The sequence below is a fragment of the Tupaia chinensis genome, unplaced genomic scaffold (genome assembly GCF_000334495.1).
Source record: "Tupaia chinensis unplaced genomic scaffold, TupChi_1.0 Scaffold143610_2, whole genome shotgun sequence".
NCBI lineage: Eukaryota > Metazoa > Chordata > Mammalia > Scandentia > Tupaiidae > Tupaia > Tupaia belangeri.
In genome coordinates this window covers 363,200-372,651 of record NW_006203457.1, presented here as the reverse complement: position 1 = coordinate 372,651, position 9,452 = coordinate 363,200, and the positions used below count along the sequence as shown (strand labels likewise).

General features: G+C 35.7%; 1 pseudogene; it reads right to left on the bottom strand.

The window, feature by feature from the left end:
• Positions 1-8,069: 8,069 nt before the first annotated feature.
• LOC102482926 (SUZ domain-containing protein 1 pseudogene) lies at positions 8,070-8,733 on the bottom strand (annotated as a pseudogene).
• Between the last annotated feature and the right edge of the window lie 719 nt (positions 8,734-9,452).

Here is a 9,452-nt window from a genome sequence, read left to right as displayed (position 1 = left end):
TAAGATCATTGAGGATTAAAGGAGTTAGCATGTGTGACATATTTGGTATGATGCCTGAAATATAGGAAGTACTGGATAAATGTTAACTGTTTATGTAAAGATAGAATTATAGATAGATAGATAGATAGATAGATAGATAGATAGATAGATAGATAGATAGATAGATATATACACAATTTATGACCTGACATTTTTCATGTAAGTATTAAAAAGCTAATTGGGATGCCTGAGACCATTTTTTTAAAAACATGGCTTCCTTTTTATAGTACATTAGGCTCAATATTTAATGATATTTTCACTTTTGCTTTTAGACAATTACAATTGAACCTGAAGCAATTAGTTTCTCAATGCAACATGAACCAGACTACATGCCTCCAATTCAACATCCATCAATGGTGAGTACTTATTCAGTTATGAGCATTGAAAAGCTTACTTTTTGGGAAAAGGCACATAAACATTATCATCTAAGAAATGCTCCATATGTAGGTTGAATTTAGGGACTTTGGTAGAATGTTTTTCCTTAGCATATTAGTTAGATGTAAGTAAGTTAAGATTCCCTCTCAGGAGTCTTAGAAGAACAATTTAAGTACATTCGTTCACTCATCCAGTGATTTGTTAAACAATTAAATGTTATCAATATCTAGCTGAGATCTTTTTTACCTTCCCAAGTAGACATAGGCCAATATTCACAAAGCATTTGACCCTGTTGACTTGTTCCCTTAAAATTTTATGTATTACTTTTGTTTTCTTATATTTTCCAACCCCTCTGATTCTCAGTTGTTTTTACTGGGTCTTATTCCTTAACATAATATACACAGCCCGTAAAAATTTGCTATCAACCAAATTTCTAACCTTATCTCCTGCAACTACTACTCCTAAATCCACAAATACTCCATATATTTTCATTCTTTGTGCCTTTTCATATTTTTCTGTGTATTTAGATTCCCCTCCTCTACTTTCTCTGCCTGGGTAATTCTTACTCATTCAAACCAAATATCACTTCTTATGAAGTCTTACCTAAAAACTTTAGGTAGAATTAATTAGTTTCTTCTTTATAGTCATGTGACATTCTATAAATAATGCTATCAAACAACTCACCACACTGTATTCTAGTCAGTCTGTGCCATTTTTATTGATTTTTGTCATTCCAAAGAACACCATAGTACCTTGAATGTTGTAGGAATTTAATGTTTGTTGGAATGAATGAATGGGTGGTCAGTGTTCCAGAGTCCTTAAGGCCAAGACAGAAAACCACAATGAATACTGAAAGAATTATTCACCAGATTTGGAAAACAGGACAAAAAATTCCAAGTAAATCTTTATAAACACAGACAGTTAAAGTATTTTCATTTAGCTATCTTCATCCTTTTTGCACCTGGGAGAGACCTCAGAATCCTGTCCAAATGAAATAGGATCATTTACCTCTCCTGTATACAAACACACAGGAAATACATCTTAGAACATTACTGGCCTTTCTGACCAGACTGTAAATTAGATTCCTTGAACCTCCACTCCTGTATTCACAAAGCAAATTTCCTACATTGACATACTTATTCACTTATCAAGATATTTTTATTTAATAATTTTGGAAACATGTTTATCAAACAATATATGAGGAAAGTAAAAATAAAATAGTTTAACTCCTTTAATAGAAATAGCTTACAGATGCTATCCAGAAATTTTTCAGTTTCATTCTCATATAACCTAACATGAACCAAAATATAAAATTTCAAATAATAACAGATCATTCTAACTAGCTCATTCTTTCATTCACATAAACACATGTTGGCAATTTTATCAATCATATATAATGTTTATATGTAAGATAAAAAATGAATAATTGATTATAATTACATAGGAACCAATTATTTTTGATGTTGTGTAATAGTTGAAAGAAATCCAAGTTCTTCCTGCTAAATTGGGGCTATGCAGTGCCAAATAGCCACATTTAAAAGAAAAGTGTGGATAAAATAGTCCTAATTTGATATATTCATCTTTAAAACTCGAGTGATTGAGACCATAAAAAATGTTAATTGACATAAAATTCAAAAAGTATTACCATATTCATTTTCTGGTCAAATAAAGTCCTAGGTGTTCCATACATCTTAGAAATGTGATTTTCTTGGAAGCTACTTAATATGTGTCTAAAAGGATATGAAAATGAAAGTCCATACCATGTGATAATCATGCCCCTGTTATCTGTCTCTTTATGATTTCTTCACAAAAGATTTAAACCTAAGTGTGTATAAAAAGAAATATTGATTTAATCACTAAATCTATCACTAGAACAATAAAAGAAATATTTACTTTTCAGGAATACTTAAAGGCTCTATTCTGCATACTTTCGTATACTTGCATGGTCTTTCATTTTTTACTGAAGAAATCCTTAGTGATGTATAGGTTTAAGTAATAATAATAGTTATTATTTATGGAACATTTTCTACCTATAGTATACAATACTAATGACTTTATGTGTTGATTTGTCTATGCTTTATGCCAAACTTTTAATTAGTTATTACTTTTTCCATTTACAGTTGAAGAAACTAAATCTTATACAGTCAAAATGACTAGCCCAAAGTCACATAGTTAACAAATAACAGGTAGTCTGACTCTAGAGCTCATGCTTTTATTCAGTATGCTTCACTATTTCTATATTGCCTAGCATTTCCCTATAGAATTTCTACTGTGAGCTCACTCCAAAACAAAGTTTCATTTGGATTCTCCACTCTCTTGTCAGAAAGGATTATAGGAACTATCCTACCTTAAATCACAATTTGGCTGGCTAGGTTTCTGAGTGACCAAAGTACAGTGGTGAAATATTAACTACCTCTTTCTTCTTTTTCTTTTTCTTTTTCTTTTTTTCTTTTCTTTTTTGAGAGATTTTTGCTATAGGGCCCATGCACTCACCCAAAAGACAGAGAGACAAAGAAACAGTAAGTGAGAAATCACCCCCCGGGGGGATGGCCACGCCACGATTCCTTCTCTTCCATTCTCCTCTCCAGATCTTGGGCATGCACACACATGCACCCGACATGAGTTTAAGCCACCAGGTCAGGGACTTGAACCTCGGTTGACTACATGGGAGTCCAGTGACGTAGCCGTCATGCCATCTGCTGGTCCCACTATCTCTTTCTTAAAAGTTATGTCATTGAGAAAGGTTGTTTCAGTATCTTCGCTGAAAAGTAATGGCCTTTAAAATTCTACGTTTACATTTTGTTTACATTTTCTTAAAGAAAGCAGAATTTTAGTAATTTTTATTAAGTTATAAAATTGATCCCTGTGGTGCTAATTGAAAATGCTTTTGTTACCTCATTTTGCCTTTTAGTATGTCTATCTGTTCAATTAAATAGAAAATAAACAACTAACAATATATTAGTAGTGATGAAAAACATCTTGTGAGATGTCAGAAGGCATCTATCAAATCTAATCAGTGCATTCTCAAGTGTTTTCTCCTTATTTAATGTTCAGCCACACTCTTACAGATATCTCCTGTCCATACATTGCTGGTATACCTATGTGTTCCTATTATATGTGTCCCTTTCCCTCCGAGATAGGTCTATATAATCTATTATGTTTTATCTGGATTTTCAAAGTATACTTTCCCTTGAATGTGAATTATCCTTTGTTAATGAACCAAGTTTTGTTATTGTTCTATTACACAAAACATTGAATATACCCAATCAGTTTTGTGAGTTATTGGGAAAGTAGGTACACTGATAACACCATTGGCTGAGTTTTAAATTTGATGCTTTTGAGTTATTGCCCATAGATTTTTACATCATTAACGATCCATTCTACATACTGCAAACAGATTATTCTTTCTACAAACACTACTTTGTGATACAATGTTATTCTTCTCAGAAATTTTTATGATTCTTTATTACCTAGAAAATAATTTAAAATACCTTTACTTGTATATCAAAACCATTTGCTGAAATGGCAATCTTTTTCTCAATGTCCCTATAATGTTTTTAGTTTTGCTTGTTTGTTTGATTTGTTTTATTTCTTTGCTCCCAACACATGAGTTTCTTACTTGTCTCAGAACTCACTTGTGCATTTGTAGATGTTGGCCTTTAATCAAACCATTTAATCTCTTTGAAATGCCATACTTTCTTCTCTCCGATATACTTCTGTCTGAATACTACTGTTTCTGCAAAGCCCATCCCTGCCTTCTCCATGAGGTCTTTTCTATCCATTACACCTCCTATAAAATGTCATAAGACTTTGTCTTTATATACAACTTTATATTGTTATTTTTCTTCTACATGGAGATATTGCTTTGTTAACCAGATTTGACCTTTGTCAATGAAGATATTTGTTTATCTTTCACTAATCTTAGAGAGTGACTCAAGCAATGAAAATATTAAACATAAATATTTGCCAATTTATTCACTAGTCTTGTAGACTTTTTTTTCATTCATGCTAGAGGGCACATGTATGAAGAGAGACTGTGAAAGAACCCTCAACAAAGTCTTCTCATGCTATGATTTCCTTTTCCAGTCCTCCAATTCATCAAGATTTTTGGAATGCATGCATGTGCCCAATATGTTCTAGGCTGACCAATGACATATGGCTTACAGCAATGCAATTCAGTACACTATTGACTGTGCTACCACGTTGGGTCAGATTTTTATAAACTATTTCAGATATTACAAAAAGCAATTGAATCTATGTTAAGAGAAAGATTATGTTTTTAACTCAACCACAAAAATGCTGTTTTATATAAGACAGATCATTAAACTAAATCTTGTTTTTATCTTCTCATAAAACCTCATCTGTGATATAGTGATAGCTACACTACATACCTCATAGTTCAGAGGTTAGGATTACATGTGATTATTTCTGTCAAAGAATTTTGAAAAATATAAAGTGCTAGAGAAATGTAAAGAACATTGATAGATGACCATAAAATTTCTTTGCTGAAAATCATCTATTTTTGCTCAAAGTATTCAAACAAAAATTGTACTTAGTATATTCTACTACATAACACAACTAACATTTCTCAGAGTCACTGTATTGACAAGGAACTATAAAGAATTTTAGAGATCTTGATACAAGGCATTTTTTTAACCTACTGGTGACCAGAAGGCAAAATAGACATGAGCATGTACCAGAATTTCATGTTGAGATCATCAACATTTTATCTCCAATACAATTCAATCCATTAACTTATTTTTTACTGTAAGTTGAGAATTAAAGTCATGAGTGAGTTGCATCTGTTGATCTGTCAGAACTATTCATCTATTAAAGGTAGGCTTTGGCAGATTTAGTATTAAGAGGGTTTTCCTAAAATGCAAATAGAATATCAAGATTCATTCAGTTTTCCATTTCCTGCTATTCAATTAAAGAAAATTCTGGAAGTCTGTATAAATACAGAAACAAGTATCCACTGAAAGGCCAGAAAAGATGTAGTGAAATGATATGTTAGAAGGAATTTGAAGGGCCAGCAGATGACATAGTGGTTACATCACTGGATTTCCACATGGCCAACTGCAGTTCGAGTCCTGCCAGGGGCAGGTGCATGCGGGCCCAGGATCCCAGGAGGAGAATGGAGGAGAAGAGATTATAACATGGCCATCCCCCCTGGGGGGTGATTTCTCACTTTCCTTCTCACAGTCTCTGTCTCTCTCTCTCTGGTGAGCACACATGCCCTATGACAAAAACCTCTAAAACAAAAAAAAAAAAGGAATTTAAAGTAGAGAACATTAAGTGAATAGATGTTGAAAAACTTGGTAATATTGCAAAAAGTATACATGATATTTTCAATAAAGATACCATTCAGTAGACACTCGCTTTTTCTATATAGTAGAATTAGAGGTAATTATTTCATGATTTTTCCATATTACTCTGAATCCCAAATTTTTTCTAAATTAGTTGGTTATCAGTACAGAATATACCAGAATTAGAAAGGAAAACATGATTTAATAATATAGTGGTTGTTTTTTCATGAGGTTTTAATTATAGATGGAAAATGAAAAGTAAAATGTTTAGAAGCCTTTATTAATCAAAGTCTGTATATGAATGAATCCTTAATACAAAATATGAGGTATGTTAAGTTTAAAACATCTATTTAAATCACAGTTAACAAATGCTTTTTCTGACAACTCAGGAACTCAAAAAGTGCGGAGTAGAGTGGAGGTGGGCAGCTGCTCACTACACTAGACTGCAGGTCTGTAACTTTCCCTCCCATGTACTTCTGTTCAAAGGTTCAGGCACACCACTGAGATCACAAGACCAGAAAATAAGACCCTAGAAGTTTTTTTGAGTCTATGCTTACCAGGAATGCTGTGGGCAGCCAGCTCTTTTGACCCTTCCCTGAGCCAAATACCCCCAAATGGGGCAGAGCAGGATATAACTGGGCTGGGAAAGGCAGGGCTGAATGAGGCAGCTAGGGTGAGAAAGTGACTAAGTGGGCCAGGAAGGGTTGATCACCAGGTAAGGACTCCAAGCTCCTTTAGTTATAGGCTGACATCAAAGTAGTGTTTCATGGGGGGGCAGCAGATGGCATAGTGTTTGGGGTGCTGGACTCCCATGTGGCTGACTGTGGTTCCAGTCCTGGACCTGGCAGCTTGTTTTTTTTCACTTTCTCTTTCTTTCTTCCTGTGCCTCTCTCTGCTCAAATTAAAATAAATGATCGCAGTAAGCTATATAGCATCAGCTAGGTGCTACTTTATAGTATATTCATTCTACTCAGAGTTTCACGCCTCAAGTCAGACATGTGTTCACAGATATGTATATATCAACTGAACTTGCTATTGAAAGCAGTTAGATTAATTAAGATACTTTGTGAATCAATAAAATGTGGGGAAAAAGGAAGGAAAAGCAATTATAGACATCAGAGACAGTGTGGGATGAGAGTGGGAAATGTCAGAGGATGAGAAATAGGGGATATGTATATATGTATATATATATACACACATGAAACAAGAAATGGAAAACTATTTGCCAATGATAATATGTATAATTAAGCCACTATGCAGTGTATTCTGGATGGGAAATCCCTTTTTTTTTTTGAGAGATTTTCACTGTAGGGCGCGTGCGCTCGCCAGACAGACAGAGAGAGACATAGAGACAGAAAGCGAGAAATCACCCCCCAGGGGGGCTGGTTATGCCGCAATCCCTTCTCCTCCATTCTCCTCTCGGGATCTTGGGCACGCACGCACACGCACCCGGCGTGAGTTTTAAGCCACCGGGTCCGGGACACAAACCACGGTCGACTACGTGGGAGTCCAGCGACATAGCCATTACGCTAACTGCTGGTTCCTGGAAATCCCATTTTGTATGCTGTGATGATGCTCAGTGGATGAATGTAAAATAAATAAATTAATCAACCAAAAATATAGAAACTAAGTTCACTAAAATCTAATCAGTTAATTCTTCTAGTAAATTTTCCCATAACATACTAGTAAAGTAGCATTTTACAATTAAAATTTATTAAACCACTAAAATCCCTACATCTACCTTATTTTGCAAATCAAATATTTGTATTTTAAACAATGAAGATAGAAGGGGAAAATGTAATATTTTCAAATAAACATAATTTTTAAGTGATGAAGACATGCACTTGGGGGTGGATAGGTGGAAGTTCTCAAATTAGTAAGATAAACAGGTATTACTGACCCTGGCTGAGTCCTTGGTGGGTCCTCCTGAACCTCCCTCAATTTTCTATTTTTTTTGAGAATTATTTATCTTATGTTATTTATTATTATTACTACTTAAATCTGCTATAGGGCATTCACGCTTACCAGAGAGAGAGAGAGAGAGAGAAGCCACTAGATCTGGAGTCCAAACAGTGGTTCAGTGCCTTAACCATCATCCCGCCTTATCCTTTCCATTGAATTGAGATAGCCTTTGTCAACATTCCAGTAACATTGGGAAGAGGTAGAGGAAGGGAAATCACAGTGCATGGGTTCAAGATTACAGTGGGTGTAGCAAGAGAAATCACAGCACAAGTGAGTTTGGTCATTTCTTCTGCTCATGTTCAGCTATCTGCCACAGTAGTACAACCCATAGTAGATGACCCAGGAGGCGGCTAGTATAGCAGGTGTGGCACCTTTTCTTGCCTGCATTTACATGCACTCTTTGAAGCCTTGTGACCCATTATGACCCAGACTGTCTGATCATATTTTTGGACTGCCTGCTATCTTTGGAATGGAAGATACTGGTTTCTTCTGCTCATGTTCAGCTATCTGCCACAGTAGTACAACCCATAGTAGATGACCCAGGAGGCGGCTAGTATAGCAGGTGTGGCACCTTTTCTTGCCTGCATTTACATGCCCTCTTTGAAGCCTTGTGACCCATTATGACCCAGACTGTCTGATCATATTTTTGGACTGCCTGCTATCTTTGGAATGGAAGATACTGGTTGGCTTGTCAAGGATAAGTTTCTCCTGCTCCACCTCAGGGCAGGTGCTGCCCAAGATCTGCTGCCAGGTCTCAGAGTATTCTGCCTCCTGCTGTACTAGGGATTTGACCAGAAGGGCTGGACTGCTTGTAGAATTGGGGCTGCTCACTACACCATTACTCGTGGGTCTCTTGAAAATGCAGATCTGTGGAGGGAGCCCTATGGGAAGATTATCATCCTGAATAACAATGAGCACTTTGGAAGGAAATTTGAATTTCTTGCTCTCCTTTTGTGTGATCTTCAGTTTTTGTTTTTGTTTGTTTTCCATCATCTGTTTTCTTTCTGTCTGGTGCCTCCTCCTGGCTCTCAGCTACTTCCACATGTTCCATCTTCCTCACAGCTTTCTTTCTTTCCCCAACCAGTGGTCTTTATAAAAAATACCATTTTTCTGAGGTTTAGGTTCACAGCAACATTGATAGGTATTCCATATGCCCCTATCTCCCATATGCATAATCTCCCCCACTATCCACCTCTCTGCTGTATACTAAGTGTTTGTGCCTCCCTCTCCAATTCATGTGTTGAAACCTAATCTCCAATGTGATGCTATTAGGAGATGGGAACTTGGGAGGTGATTAAGTCATGAGGGTGGAGCCCTCATGCATGGACTATCCTTTTAAGGGACTAAAGAGACCAAAGTTCTTCTCTTCCACCGTGTAAGGATAAAGCTAGAAGACACCATTTATGAACCCAAAAGTGGACCCTCACCAGACACTGTATTTGCCCAAGATTTGATGAACCTACGTTAACACATTATTATCATGCAAAGTCAATAATTTAAATTAGGATTTATTATTGGTGTTGGATACAGTCTATGGATTTGGACAAAGTTATAATGACATATATTCACAATTATAGTATAATACAGAGTGTTTTCACCGCTCTAAAAATCCTGTTCTCTGCCTATTCATCCCTTCCTTCTCCCTACCCCCTGGAAATCCTTAATCTTTTTCCTGTTTCCATAGTTTGTTTTTTCCCAAATGTCAAGTGGGTGGAATCATACAGTATATAACTTTTTGGGATTGACTTCTTTCACTTAGTAATACTCATT